Below are 15,068 nucleotides of genomic sequence, written 5' to 3' on the forward strand. Positions count from 1 at the left end.
CCAAGCTCCCCTGCTCTCCCGAGCCCAGGGCACCACAGCCCCCCAACACCTTCCTCTTGATCACTGTGCCCTCTCCATGGCTCGGCGTACTCCGAAGGCCGTCACCACCCTTGTTTTTAGCACAGCGTCCCTCGGGTGCATTCACATTCTTCTAGTCAGAATGACTTCCCAATCTAGACCTTTAAGATCAAGGGTCTCGAGTCTACTATTTATTATAGATTATCCCTCATTTCTAACTCTGTTGACTCCACCCGACTGCCCGGCTGCCATTTCACGTTCAAAATTGGAGACAGGCCGAGTCCTCTGTCCGCCCACTGACGGCCCAGGGCCTCCGGGGTAGTCGACAGACACCTCATCCTCATGTCCAAGTGGATCTTGGTTTCGTGCTGCCTTCCTCTCCTCCAGGCTCTCCCAGTCTGCGATGACAGATTCACTACTTGTTCCTTCTAAACCCCAGAAGTCACCAAGGGCGGATGCATTTGCTTGCTGGGTCCTTCACAGGGATGGCTGGCTGAAGCCGCTAGGGTACCCAGCACCAGCACCAAAGTGTCCTACGCACAGTGGACCTGCCAAAGGGAGGGGTACTGCGAGCCGAAGTACTGGTTCAGGAAAGTCTACCACACAATCCTCGCTTCTGTGCTTACAGCCCCCACCTAGCTTGTCCCACAAATCCTCCAAAACATTCATAAGCCCACCACTCCTCATCACCGCCACTGCTGCTCCAGGTCACAGCCCCACCTCACGGGGAGGACTTCAACAGCCTAGCTATCCCTGCCTAACTGCCGCATGCCGCAGGAATCTAAACTGGCAGGCCATCTGCGTTACCTCCATCCTACCTACAGAAGAACTCCCTCTACCATGACGGCAAACTCAGATGCTCTCTATTCCTTGGCGGGTGCACTGCAGGCCATTCCCTACCAACGCCTACCTGAGGCTTTATCCCACCAGGAGGTGCTTGCTCACTTTGCACTCAAAGCCTCCACACCTCTCCCAGGAACACTTTCCCCACAGTGAGGAGACCCCTCATTTTACCCAGGTCAACTACTTACTGCAGACTTACCCTACCTTTTCTTCACTCCTTACCCCTAACTTTGACTTTCCCACACAGGGGAACTATTATTAGTATCTGCCTCCAGCTTATTTATCATCTTTGTCCCATTGAATGTAAGCTCCATGTGAGCAGAAATCTCGTTTTCTTTCATGTATCCTAAGTGGCCATTAATACCGATTGAATGAATATTCTCCCATAGCATCTAACACTCAGTGTGACCACTGCCTGGAGCTGGGAAGCTTCAGCCCAGGATTCAAGGTTCTCCAGTCGTGCTAACCTGCTTTTCCCTCTCAATTTTGACGTAACAGAGCTGTCTCTCACTAAGCCTTTGTTCTGCACCTGCTTGTCTTGGGTTTCTCTGTTCTCCATATCGAAGCCATTCGGCCTCCTACCTGCCCTGCCGCAGCAGGTACCCTGACCCATCGGTTGGTGCATCTCTCCACAACCCGAATACCAAGTCTGCTCCTCAGCCACAGTGCACGGTCTGCCCAAGTATTGCCCCTCTACCCATTTCTCAATGAGATGTCATTGGTGCCCTCTGTAAACACTATCCGGTGTGTGACTGGAAGTTATCTCCTACATGTGCTTCCTTATAGCCCCATCACATATGACCTTACGGTGTATTTATGTTGTATCTCCTCTCCCCCAATACAGAAGAAACCCCCACACTCTGGTGTGCACATCAATATTATATTGTCCTATAACAGTCCTAAACTGTTACCTTTCCTAAGCAGTAAAAATCCTCGTGTTTTAGTTACTGTACACACAACGACATGCCTTTGTTCGGGGCTGGGCTTGCTTGAGTGCGGGGCCTTTGCGCACTTGAGGAAGGTGTTTTGCCAGTTCTTGCTTTTTAAAACCCCGAATTTAGACTAAAGCATCTTTGAAGATAGTTCTCCTTATCTTACAATATAATTAGTCTATTTAAGGTTTATTAACACTTAATCCTCAAGCATGCTTCAGTTCAGAGACAAACACAAATTGAAATTAAGTAAGAAAGCAGTGAGTAGACACAGCTACTTTGTGATAAACAGGAGCTTGCCTTAACAAAACTCATGGGCAACTAACCATGGAAGTTTATTATTCTCATTAAAACAAAGGCCCGAATTTGGTCCAAATCAGTAGGAAAAGCTTGATCACAAAGTCTCTCTCTCCAAGACAGAAGGCACTGGAAGTCATCACATGCCTGGGTACCACTTAACAACATCACAAATGCCTCTTTATTTCAGACACATTTCCTGTTTTAGAGTCCATTTGAAGCCCTGGCTGGCTCTGAACTCCTATCCTCCCATTCAGCCTGTGGGCTTCTGGGATTACAGGGATGTGCCATCTATATCCTATACCACCTAAATTCAGTTTATATATAAATCATATGAGCTTTGGGTAGAGCATCAACAGCTTCGAGACAAGAGGAGTCTCACGTTCACTCGGGGGTAGTCTTCCCCTGCTGTTCAGCACAGTAAGGATGCTGAGGGGCACCACACAGCTCTAATCCACGGCCAGGCCAACCCTGACACGGGCATGCGCAGTTAGAGGCTCTCCCCCACCCTTCCCCTGACACCGGAGGTCCAGGAAACAGCGGGTTAACAAGACTGACTCCTCAGTAACACAGATCACAGACCAAACCCGGCAGGGACGGGGGCCTCGGTAACGGAGAGCTCTGACCTTTAGTGTCTACCCCCACAGTGTAAACTCCTTTGGGGCGCGTAGTCAAAAGGCTCACAAGGTAAGCGCTAAGTGCCCTTGTCTCGCATGTTTCTCAGTACTATTTTCCTTATCAAACCTTTGTCAGAACTTGCCAGAACCAGACATGGTTATCTTGGTTTATTTGTACAAGGTCATGGCAACAGTGGAGCAAAAATGTTACAGGTCACTCGAGTTCACCGGCTCTGCATGCCTGGCACACCCACCCCTCACCTTTTCTGCAACAGCTGTGTGCGTGTGTGCGCGCGTGCACGTGTGTCTGTGTGTGTGTGTGTGTGTGTATTAAGCTTACTATTCTAAAATATGACAGAAACCCTAACATCCCAACATCTTCGACTTCTTTTGAATTTTAGAAGTTCAATTGTGACTTGTCTGTTTCTCAAATACCCTGCTAACTGCACCTGTAAGTAGCAATTATTAGAATCATGTATATGATGAGTTTATGCAGTGGGTAAATTATGAGAAACTCACCATTTACCATTATTTTGAATCCCTGACAGGCCAGATTAAAATATGCAGGTGGCTATGTTTTATCTATTAAATGCTACTGAGACTAAGAGAGCCTTGGCTTGAGGTGACATGACGCAATCAGGGCTCAGGTCCAGAACCCAAGCATCTGCATTCTCAATTCTGCACTTGACCAAGATACGAGTCCTTGAGAGACCTTATATTCTCCGAAGATGAGGAGGAAACTGAACAACTTAGTTCTAATTCCTGAAGGACCTTTGCTAAACACTGGAAGGGAGGAAGCGGCGAGTTGGGGAAGACTGGGCCACTGGTTTCTTTTACCCTGACTGCAGTTTCCAGCTCTGTCACCAGATGGAAACTGCAGTTCCTGGATTTTCCTTCCTTGGTTTGTCTCCACGTAAGTCTTATCCAGCTGTTAGAATGTTCTCTGAAAAGCTTAAGCAGGTGACTGAAAGGCTGTTCTGTCTGACCAACCTGCTCTCCAGTTCCGCCCCCTGCAGTATCTGTTGCATGGAATGGATACTTCACCTGTTAAATAAACCACGACTGCAGATCCTATTTTGTTTTAAAGGTTTCACTCAGAACTTTCTCAGTAACATGTAATCAAGAAGTCTTCCTTAAAAATGGCTACCAGCTAAAACAAAATCAACAGAAAGTTGAGATTATGTCATTATAAAACTAAAACACAGAGCACCTCCTCTCCGTGGCTGAGTCAAAGGCTCAGAGCATTAAATGAAAGCAAGTTCCTGGGCTCCTGTCATCCAAACCTTTCTTCCACTCAGATGAAAACACACATCTGTTAGAGGGGTAGCTAAAGGAACACTTTTAAGTTGTCAATACATGGAAACCAAATGCTGTGCCAACCAGTGTGGAAAATCAACCCATGCCATGTTCATAAGCAGACATGGCTACTCCTCCTGAACCACCTGACTCTCAGCAAGGACACAGAGAACAGCTTTACAGCGCTCGGACGGTCAGGTGGGCTGAGCGGGAGGCTACCTGCTCCTAAGCTTTCCCGCGACTGACTGGGACAAAGCTATTCATGAGCTATATATAGACGGAGCTAATGCAGACTGACCTGCTCGGTCAGATCAGGGGATTAGACACAATCCTTCAGAGGATGTGGTGCAGCCATTTCATGGTCATAGTTCCATTTTCCCCGCCACAAACACAGAAGTCCCCCTATTCAATGGAGAAATCAAATAGTCAACTTTACGCTAAAAGACGGAATTCCCACTCTATAGAAACTTCACTTTAAAAATACAAGGCTAAAAATGGCAGCTCCAAACTGCATTCTACTCTTCATTTAACTCCAAAACAAACTGTTAAGCAAATTAGTTAAAATTTCTCAATAATGTGTAATCTAAGAAGTCTTGCTTAAAAAATGACTTCCCATTAAATAAACAAACAAAATTAAGATTATGTCATTAAAAAAAAAAAAGACTTCCTCTCCTTGACTGAATCAAAGGCTTTAAGTATTGCAACTGGCAGCTAGGCATAAGTGACAGGCTGGGTTGGGTACCAGAGACACTGGCCTGGAAGTCTGCCTGATGCCAGGGACCTCTATCAGGCCAAGAGATCTCCAAGCAAGAACTGCAATGCCAAGATGAAAACACACTGTGATCGGAAGTCAGAGATCCTAGTTTTTATTACAGTGTCAATCAAATTTTTTTCAATGATGTGAAAACAAGGGAACAATTCAGTTTGATAGCAAATGCAAAGATGTTAGTGTGCCTTTGTTCTCTGTATTTAATTCTCTAACGTGAAATCTGAGTTTTGGGTTAATGAGAGTAAGAACCACTGGCAACAAACAGCTTCTTATCTTGGTGGATCATATGACCCTGCTGATGCCAATGACTGGCCTGGAGATGCAGTGCACTCAGAAGCATTCTCCTTATGCTGGGTTATATAAGCAGCCAGCAGCATAACTGTGTGTGCTTTGGGGTACCACACTTTTAGCAAAGGGGCAGCAAAACAGGAAAGGAGACATTACTAAGAGCAAAAGCAGCCTACTCCTCCGAGCAGTAAAACTGCACTTTCCATGTGGACCAAAGAGAACCTGCACTGTTCTGACACGTTCCACTCACTCTCTGGACTTCTCCATGCGCGACTGACTGTAAGGTTTCATCAAGATGGGCAACACGGGCGTTACAGAGGACAGGGGCCACATGGGTGGGCCGGGAGAAGTGCTGCATCTGCTTACACTCGCATTATAGCCAGAAAAAAGCGAGCCCATCAAACCTCTGGAGAGACAAATAAATAAATAAAAATAAAAAAACCCAAGAGCAAGGTAAAAAAAAAAAAAAAAAAAAAAAAAAAAAAGAATTGGTTACCAAATACTTACATGTTACCTCAGGAAAAAACAAAACAAACCATCAGTGCCCCTGAAACACAAGACTCGCTACCAAGACTTGGGTAAACTATAAAAATAAACAGAAACAAGGTCCTGAAAAGGGGGCGGGGCCCATTTCTTCTGAGAAAGTCACGGCAACGCTACGGTCAGTTGTGGCTTTAATTCAGCACTGCATGGCCACCCCTTCTAGAAGGCCCATGACGCTGACAGGCGGTCATGCGTTTTCTAGATACTGTCATCCCAACACACCAACTGCCTTGACATTAGGGGGAAATCCTAATTCTCACTCGTCTATAGTGAGCCACACTGCTTCACAATTCTGGGAAAAGGCCAGTGTGTACTTTATGGGTTGTATACAGAGATGTGACAGTGTTTCCATAGTGTTTTTGCTGGGCATTTTCATAGCCACTCTAATCTGACCATTATTCACATTACAAGGACTTCTAACATATATAGAAAGCTCCTGCATAAAGGATTTTTACTATCTTCAAAAATAAAGTTTGAAGTCTGGTATGTGTGCATACACATTTTTCAACTTCTTTCACAAGACTTTATCATTGCTTAGCAACTATTCTTATTTTAGCATTTACAATGTTTTTTTCCTTCTGAGCACTGTGATTATGTAACTGCCCCATGTTCGGCTTAGCATCTGTATTCCTCTAAGAATATTTTTACTCTGAAAGTAGGGAGGTCGTGCACGGCACAGGACTTACTTGAAAAGAAGTCCACTTCTGAGTATGTAATGCATCAGCGCAGAGACCTTAAGTAGAACCCCACTCTAGAAGAGGGTGGGGTGACAACCTAAAGCATGTCAAGCACGTCTTCTGTGTGGAATCTGAAGTGGTTCCGAAGCCTGATAAAAACCACTGCAAAACCCTTTGTTTCCCAATCTTTTGCGGTTGCTATCTGCTGAAATCCAAATTCAAGGCCCACTCCCAAGATAGTAAACATGGCAGACTGCCATGGCTACCACCCCAGCAGTATTTGAAGGGCACTGCCAAGTCTCCTGGTTCTTCCTCCTCTACACCTGAAACCTTGCAGTTTACTTCTAAGCTCATGATTTATTTTCAACAGAAAGCTCCCTCCCCATGCTCTCCAGGAAAAGAGCTAACACAGCTCCCAAACCCAACCATGTCTACAAATCTGCCCCAGCCTTTCCCTGCCTGTTTTGACGGAGGTGCTTCCCCTCATCCGGACCTCTCTAGGGTCTACTTCAACCTCTAAGTCTTGTTAGGGTCATTTTTTTACCAGCAGTGAAGAGTTCTAGGACCTTTATACTTCAAATGTAAAGTCACAGTTCTTTGAAAACAAGAGGCAGCGCTAGGGAACTCGGCAACAATAGAGAACGTCCATAGAGAACGTCCACAGCATCTACTCTCATCACTGTTTAAGTGAAATGGCGTCTTAACCCCATGAGAGGCTGAGGGAAGACACACAAGCACAAAGCCTTCACTTTAACTCTATTATAGAGTTCAATATTCCCAACTGCCAGACAGAACTTTTCTAGACTCTCGACAGTCCTTGTGTTTTCTCTACTGGCTACTTTTCCCTAGTGAAGGTCCCTTCTCCATCCTACTTTGGAGTTTCTTAGGGCTCCACCTGAGGTCTGCTTTGCTCCCCACTTGCCATTGTCTCCTTAAGCAGCAACATTAGACCTCTCCTACTGCCCTGTCCTAAATGTTCTAGTGGTCGCAGCTGCACCTTCAGAGTATACACCCCACAGCTCAAACACTGCTCACTGTCAGATCAGTATCCATACGCATCAGCTGCCGCAACATCATCGGTTAGGGTAGCAATGTGCTCAAATAAAATTACTTCCTTAGATCCAGTCCCATCACTGGAGTGAAGAGCGCCAGGTGGGTTTCTGAGAAAGTTTTTTCCTGACTGAGGTGCCTCTTTTCTCTCCCCACTTTGCCAATGCAGCTCAGGCAGAGCAGCCAGCTTCTAAGTATAAGGTGACAGGCAAAAGATCTAAGGTTGCCGAGAGTGCTAGTCCTAGAATGGCTTTTACACTTGTTATTTTAGAAAACAACCCTTGCCACTTTCAGTCAGACTTCACTCTTTAAGAGTACGAATGGAGCTTATTTCTTCCCCTCTCCCAAGATGTGGTTCTGTGGTGTTCTTAGGAAGGGCATCAGCCTTATTCCCATTGCTCATCCTAGACATGGCAATGACCTTGAAGTCACACTCTTCTCTCAATGGATGCTAAGCTTATTCTCACACGTATCTCAAGTACACTATCCTTAGGTCCTTAAGATGGCCTGTAAGACCCTGCAGAAATGCTTCCCAAACTATCCCGGGAAATATCTGTGGTGGAAGATCTGGAGTGCAGTAAAGTTTTACATTCTTTACTGCAGCACTGTTTACAAAAAGAAAAAATAGGAAACCTACCTAGGTCCCTACTGATAAATGGATAAGGAAAATGTGGTATATACACAGAGTATTTATGCAGTCATAAGATCACACCATTTGTGGGAAAAATGGATGGAACTGTAGATAATGTTATGTAAAATAAACCAGACACATAAAGACATGTTTTTGTTTTCCATGCTCAATCAACCATATATAAGACAGGTGAGAAAATAAATCCTGGGGACTGGAGAGCTGGCTCAGAGCACTTCTTATTCTTGCAGAGGACACAGTGGCTCACAACTGTCCATACTACAGTTTGAGGAGATCCAATGTCCTCTTCTGACCTCTGTTAACAACAGGCACACATGTGGTGCAGACAGAGATGCAACAAAATATTCATACACATAAAACTAAGTGTTTTTTAAAACAATCAAGATATACTGGCTGGATGAAATCAGTAAATACACAAGAATGCCAAAGTTAATTTATACAGACTGAAACTATTCCATCAAATTCAAATAGCCAAAAAGATTTAACTAAACATGTGCTATAAAAAGTGAAAATAAATAAAAAAATAGAAAATGCTGAGTGATAATAACCTTTTCCCTTTAGTTTTCGATAGAAAAGCTTTAAAAGGCTATGCATTTTCATTATATATAGGGACATAATTTTGGACATCAGCAGGGGAAAATACATATAGATTATATATGTATTATATGTATGCATATGCATATATATGCGCATGTATTTGCACTACCAGAAGTGAAGAGGAGCAAACACAAAACAAGTTAAGATTCCTGTTACTGAGCAAGAACTAAAACCTTTTGGAAGCTATGCAGAATACAGACTGAGAACCCTGAAATGGAGACCCAGAAAACCACATTTCTTATAATCACACAAGCTGGAATGAAATTCCTAAGAGGACCTAACTACTTAACCATTCTGGAACTACATATATCTACCACAAAGGCAACACCAGAAACAGAGCAAGCTACAGCGGGCACACTGACGGAAACGTGACAGATGGCAACCAGGGCCTGTTCTCCCAGGATATCCCCTAATGCAGTACTCCATCAGACTCCAGGACAGTGCACGCCGGTGTGATCTCGCTCCCAACTACCCACCCCACCCTGTACAGTCAAATCAAGCAATTGCACAAGGACAACTAGAATGGATGTTGGTGAAGAGGGAAATTTCATCTGTCACTGATTCATCTTAGTTTTGATTTGGTGCAGAAGCTAAGCTTACTCTTGGAATCATACCCAGAACAGACGTAAATTCTACTCTGAGCCCTAAGAGATCAGAGTTGGTGAAAATTTTAAATAATCCTCATTAGACTGAGAAGACAGTTCGGAGGCAGACGAATTTTAAAAACTTTCTAAAATACTCTGTTCAGAATTAAACAACTTTTAGTGTTAACATTTGCTGTAGTGAACACAAACACGTATCCAAGCAATGGGAAACATGCACATCTACAGAATGATTTAAGTAGTAGCCTGGGGCTTCATCATCCATTTTGAATAGGAGTGTTCTGTTCTGGAACAGACACCTGATCGTTCCAGGTCATGTCTCATCATGCCGGAAAACTTTCCAAAGCTTCCCATCACACTTAGGTAAGAGGATCTTTGGAGTTTTTTGTTTTTGTTTTTGTTTTTTTTTGTTTTTTTTTTGAGTGAATGCATAATGCATATATAAGAAAATCACAGAATCCTGGAAACATGGCTTCTAAGTGCCTCTTACATGATTAAGTTGTAGTAAAAGTAACTTACAGAAAACCATAAAGTTTCTTTAAATTCTTGATCTACAAAGGCATTCTGAAAGTATCAGCCCTTTGGTTCTCAGGAAACATTCTCATTTTCATGGTGATTTATGAACAACAGGACAAAGCATGGTCGGTGGTCAAGAATGAGCTGCTTTCCTGAGGCCACACTCCTAGAGCTGTGTGAACCTAGGCAGTTGATTTAACATCACCTGTCCCGAATCTACAGACAATAAAACACCTCATGTTATGTACCTGCCTCAAGGTTTCCATGAGGAAAGAATAATTCTCAGAAAATGCTATTCACTAGTGGGTGACCCCACAGTGAGCACAATATATGTTAGCTATTACAATGACCCTAGAATTATTCACATGTAAACACTACACTGCCTCTGCTAGTGTTTCACATATGCCTTAATGCTGGAGTTGATTTAATTGTCAACAACAACAAAAAAACAAAGGCACAATGTACAGAAAATGTGATCATTTAAGCTAGCAAGATAGACTGCCTGAATAAACCTGGGCTACACATGTTCAGGCCCAAACCTTTTGAGGACTAATTCCAGGAAAATTAGCCCCTTTCTGTACAGCTCTTGTGATGGAGGACTGGAGCACGGATAAGGCATTTCTCCCAATTTGAGGTACACGTGGTCATTTCAAACTTGTAATTAGATACACACGAGGCTGGAGTGAGCTCAGAGGTTAGGAGAGCAGTTCGCAGTACGTACATCAGATGGCTCACAACTGCCTGTGACTCTAGCTCCAGGGGAAATCCTAAAACATCAGCCTCCTGCATTCATGTGTATATATACCCAGCCTCCAATATTATTAAAAATAAAAATGAAAAAATTTTAAAAACGAGAAATAAAATATGGTATCTCTTCATGAAGCCAGCCTTACTCAGACTGGGGTAAGAAAACTTTAGTCACAGAACTAGTAAACACTATGTTTCAAAAAATATTAAAATAGTGGTTGTGGAGCAGAATGAAATATTAAGACATTTTTAAAGAAAACAAAACATGCCTGTGGTGGACCATCCTGGACAGCCCACACAAACACTGAAACTACCTAGCACTTGCAAGCATCCGGGAGAAGATCCAAATGCTTAGCCCATCTGTTAACAGTGGTGCCTGGCAAAACTTGGCAAAGCAAATATTACAGAAAAACAGTCCTCTACCCTGGGCCCCCAAACACACCAGGTGACCTCAGTTCCAACAGTCATCTCAAACGATTTAATTCATTTTTATTTAAACTGTAATTTATGTGCACCCAAGATGCATATACTGAATATGTAAAACAATAAAGACTAAATTATACTCTGCTTAATAAAAGAAGTTTGGGCTTTATATTTCATGTATGTTTTCTTAAAAGACTAAAAAGAAAAAGGAGAGAAGTGTAAAGAAAGCATATGAGCAACATGGTAATTTAACAATGAAAATCCCCTTAGGGATAACCATGATAAAATTTAAGAAACATCTCATATTCTGTCAGAAGCAAAGTATGATATGAAAATATTAAAAATAAACAGGAATACTTAGAAGTAATCCATGTTGGACTTTTCAGTCAATATTTTTAATTTGAGTAATAGGGAGAAAGAACAGCAGGCTGGCCACAGAATTCAATTAACTAATGTATGCCATGGTTTTTTTACGTATTACTAATCTCACGTAAGAAAGGAAGCTTAAGACTTAAATTGTATGCTGTCCGGTACACGCCACACAGTAATGATCTGTGAACAGGCAGCCACAGAACACTGAAGACTGAACCGCAAACCCCAGACTGAGATTTTAATTTCACAATGGAATAGTTCCATCACGATTATTTATACATGCATATTGACATTAATATTCCAGCTTCCTCATTTTTGTACATAGGCAAGCAGGATTTAAGAGTAAAGCTAGAATCTTCAAAGCTGAGGTTCGTGTATCTGTACATTTGTAGGGAGAAGAGTGAACTAGGCAAGTTTCAGTTAAGACTTAGAAACAAAACCAGTATCGCCCTCCCCCAAACTTCTTGGTGCTAGGACTAAACCTGGGAGGGGCACACCTGACACCGGGCGACACCCACCAGAACAACTAAGTCTCACATTTACAAGTCAATAAAGTCTCTAGAAACAAATACATTTCAAGTGCCCACTATGTAGAACATTTTTCCTCAATATAAAAATTAAAATTCCTGAAACCACAGAGTGAAGAACTGTTTATCAGATAATAAGCACTAGAGACAAACACATGGGGAATTTTGTTGTAGCCATTCACAGACGCAAATAAGACGAGCAGTGGCTTGCTATTTCCCATGTTCCCGGGGACGCCAAAACCCAAAGAAACACAACTGTTTGCTTCAGCCAACACGACTTTGAATTTCAATAATTTTTTGTGCATTTTACAATCTTCTTATTTATACTTAACTCCAAAGAAATTTATTTCTAAACCAGTGGTACGACATTTATTTTTAGAGCCACATTTCTATTACACTTACTTTTTTTTTTTTTTTTAAAGGTTTCAGGGTAATATTTTTATTTTTAGAACTAGGGTATAATTGTAACATTCATTCCTAACCGACTGGTTTTTATTAACTGCACTATTACTTAACAAAGAATACAATTAAGCAGTTTTTTATTTATTTATTTTGGGGTGTTGAGACAGGGTTTCTCTGTAACAACCCTAGCTCTTCTGGAACTAGCTAGCTCTGTAGCCCAGGCTGGCCTTGAACTCAGAGATCCACCTGTCTCTGCCTCCCAAGTGCTGGGATTAAAGGTGTGCTCCATCAGCGCCCTGCAATTAAGCAGTTTTAATAAATGTTGATGGTACAATCAACCTGCCTAGTAACTTGCAGTCGAATCATTGCTAATTATGCTCCTCCTTAATAAGTCTGTGCAAACAAAATATACCACTATCCAACAGACCGCCACCACCATCAACTGTAAACAGGGCAAGCAGGGTGCTGAGAGAACAGCTGGGTGGGAGCCTTCAAGGTCACATTCAAGATCATCTAGTGATTCTGAACAGGTCAAACAGCACACAAGATCGGAGTACGTCATAGGACGTCAAAGACTCACAGACTCAGCTGATTTTCTTTTTCTTTTTTAACACAAAGAAAGAAAACCCATTAGCCGTTTATAGAATACAAATATAGTTATTATATAACTCCAGAGTATGAAGTATTATTGCAGGGCAGAGAAAGTTCACTATAGAAACAAAAATCACCAGAAATGTGATATAAAAGCAAAGATTATTTCAGGTAAAACTTTTTCCTTTCAAAGGCTGTCTTTCAAAATATGTAATTTTAACCACCTGTAGTATTGGAATTATAAGCATTTCAGAAAAGATCAATACTTAAAATGCAGCAATACAATTACTTCAAATACCTATGATCAGTCATTTTTGTTTTAAAATCATTTTCCTATAAGAAATTTAAGAAACATCAAATTTTGTCAGCTCTATTTTACATTCGATAGTAGTTTCTGAAATTTCTTCAAGTGTGACATTTTACAGTATTCACATTAGTAAGCTACTGAATCTGGAGAGAAAAAAAGAACCTTCCATAATACATTTAAATTTCTTCCATTTCTAAGAAATATAAAAAATCTTTGAAACTGTACTGCCATTTTAAATGAAACATGAATATATTTAAATATATGTTCATACATAATTGAACTTATGTGGTGGTATTGTGTTCCCCAATATATTGTGCACCCTAATAAACTTATCTGGGGTCAGAGAACAGAACAGCCACTAGATACAGAGGCCAGAAAATGGTGGCACACACGCCTTTAATTCTAGCATTTCAAAGGCAGAGATCCGCCTGGATCTCTGTGAGTTCAAGGCCACACTGGAAACAGCCAGGTATGGTAACAAGAGCCTTTAACCCCAGGAAGTAATGGCAGAAAGCAGAAAGGTATATAAGGCGTGAAAACCAGGAACTAGGCTGGTTAAACAGTCAGGCTTTCGAGAAGCAGTTCAGCTGAGATTCATTTGGATAAGGACTCAGAGGCTTCCAGTCTGAGGAAACAGGATCAGTTGAGGAACTGGCGGGGTGAGGCAGCTGTGGCTTGTTCTGCTTCTCTGATCTTCCAGCGTTGACCCCAGTACCTGGCCCTTGGTTTAATTTTACTAATAAGACCTTCTAAGATCTGTGCTACACCCTTATCAGAGACCTGCAGCGTCAGAGAATGGACTAACTGAAGTCCATCTGTTCTGAGTAAACCTAAACTCCAGACTTCATGAGGCGTGGTGATCAGCATTTACTCTGTGTCTTCAGGGGGCTTTGACCTCATTACACAATGCACATGTAAGATTAACAGAAAGTAGGGGAGAATTGAAAGGGGGGGAAGTCACATGTAAGTAAACTAATTTATTACTCATAAAGCAATGCTCCTAATATTTACAGTGAACTAAATAAAACCAATCTATAAAGTGAACTAACTGTAAGCTGGTAGTAGCATTGCTTACTTTAAACTGAATAATCCTTCTTTATAATAAATGTTGTAAAGTGCTTCAAGTCAGGGAACCCACAGGAATTCAGACATTCCTGCTGTCCTGGCCCTGGACTTCCCCAACACGGCTACTCACTCCCTTGGCTGACAGCACTGGGAGACACTAGGACAAGACAAACCACAAATCTTTAGTCAGTATGAACAGTAACAGAGTCTGTTAATCTGAGTTCTTTATGGCAAATCCTGGAGTAGGAATACATTGATCCAATAAATCATATCTAAAAGACTACAGAAAGAACAGCTGGTCATTTTCACAACTGGTAATTGAAATAGGTAAACCTATGAGATGCACACACTCAGTCTAGGTCAGCAGTTCTTTCTACTCATGCATGTGTTCCTACGAACTACTACACTATCCAAACAGATTCTCCTTTCACCTTGCTTTTAATGGGTTAAAAAAGTATCTTTAGCTTAAATAAACAAACAATTACTCATATCACATGTACCATACCAAAAGTTGTTAACTAGTACTGAAAGTTAATTTAAAACACCACATATTAATGATAATTAATGCAAACGAGTACTTTCCTTTTCAAAAATTTTAAAATATTTTTAAGGAATCTTTCTAAAATGTGAACAGCAGATCTAGCCAAATAGAAAAATGTACCAACAATGAATGTACCAAATCACAGTATATGTGATTTGGATGATACTTTGAAGCAAATTGTGAATATAAACAAAAGCTCCTAAAGGCAGACTTCTGTATCACAGTTAGCCCACTCTACAAGTTCTATTCTACTGAGGACGACAACTTTATTCTAAGCAGACACTATGATACACTTTATTGGTTTGGCAATGGTTTTCCCCGTTATTTAAACAACAAATTAAATTAGTTGGATTCTTCATCAGAAGCAGAAGCAGCCTGCAAATAGAATAAAAGTGTTTT

The 15,068-nt window shown here is 41.8% G+C and overlaps 1 protein-coding gene across 2 annotated transcripts in view; it reads right to left on the bottom strand.

Annotated features, from left to right (window-relative positions):
• The window catches only part of Gls (glutaminase), a 65,170-nt gene that overhangs the window by 8,044 nt on the left and 42,058 nt on the right, over positions 1 to 15,068 (bottom strand). The gene's annotated exons all lie outside the window — the stretch shown is intronic.

Source organism: Peromyscus leucopus, chromosome 13 (assembly GCF_004664715.2).
Source record: "Peromyscus leucopus breed LL Stock chromosome 13, UCI_PerLeu_2.1, whole genome shotgun sequence".
Classification (NCBI taxonomy): Eukaryota; Metazoa; Chordata; class Mammalia; order Rodentia; family Cricetidae; genus Peromyscus; species Peromyscus leucopus.